The sequence below is a fragment of the Microtus ochrogaster genome, unplaced genomic scaffold (genome assembly GCF_000317375.1).
Source record: "Microtus ochrogaster isolate Prairie Vole_2 unplaced genomic scaffold, MicOch1.0 UNK27, whole genome shotgun sequence".
Classification (NCBI taxonomy): domain Eukaryota; kingdom Metazoa; phylum Chordata; class Mammalia; order Rodentia; family Cricetidae; genus Microtus; species Microtus ochrogaster.
In genome coordinates, this window is record NW_004949125.1 from 2,484,612 (window position 1) to 2,485,408 (window position 797).

Genomic DNA, 797 nt, shown 5'->3' on the forward strand with positions numbered 1-797 from the left:
CCCAGTGAGGGGTTGAGGTGTGGCTCAGTGATAGAGCCCCTGCCTAGAATTCCCCAGTGAAGGGTTGGGGGCGTGGTCCAGTGGTAGAACAGAATCTTCTTGAAGAACTGGAGCTGTGGTTCAGTACCCCAGAAAGACATTATCACACAAACCTGGGTTAGATTCTGGACTCTACTACTTTCTGCCCAAGAGAGTAGAGTGAGCATTATTCACCCTGCATCGCTCGCTCCCGTTGAGTGGCTAAGAAATGCATAGCAGCACCTTCCTCTCAGAGGGGAAGGATGAGTTAGAGTCTCAGCTCTCGGCTGGCAAACAGTCTCCGTAATGGCACCCGTTGTTTCTGATTGCTCACTGTGTCCTGGCATTCCAACGCCAATATACTTTTCCACTCCTTATATGTATGTCTCCTTTGCCCAGTGTTTTCTCCTGCGTGAAGGCCATCTAACTGCTCTTGGGACAAAGACCTCCAAACTGGGTTCCTGGGCTGTAGCCTTTGCTCTTCCCACCCGGTTTCCATAGCAACAGGCAAGGTCACATCACCTCGTTGCTGAGCTTGTATCCTTTATGATGAAACATCAAAGGAGAAACTGGGCTGGAGAGATGTCTCAGCAGTCAGGAGCACAGACTGTTCTGGCAGAGGAACCAGGCTTGGTTCCCAGCACCCAAGTCACGTGGCTTGCTGTTGCTCATAACTCCAGGTCTAAGGGGATCTGAACCTTTTGAGTTCCTCAGGAGCCAGCCCTCATGTACACAGATACACATAGGATTAAAAATAATAAGACAGTTTTTAAAATATA

At 49.3% G+C, this 797-nt stretch overlaps 1 protein-coding gene across 2 annotated transcripts in view; it reads left to right on the forward strand.

Annotated features, from left to right (window-relative positions):
- The window catches only part of Slc29a4 (solute carrier family 29 member 4), a 31,452-nt gene that overhangs the window by 13,591 nt on the left and 17,064 nt on the right, over window positions 1–797 (forward strand). The window lies entirely within an intron of this gene.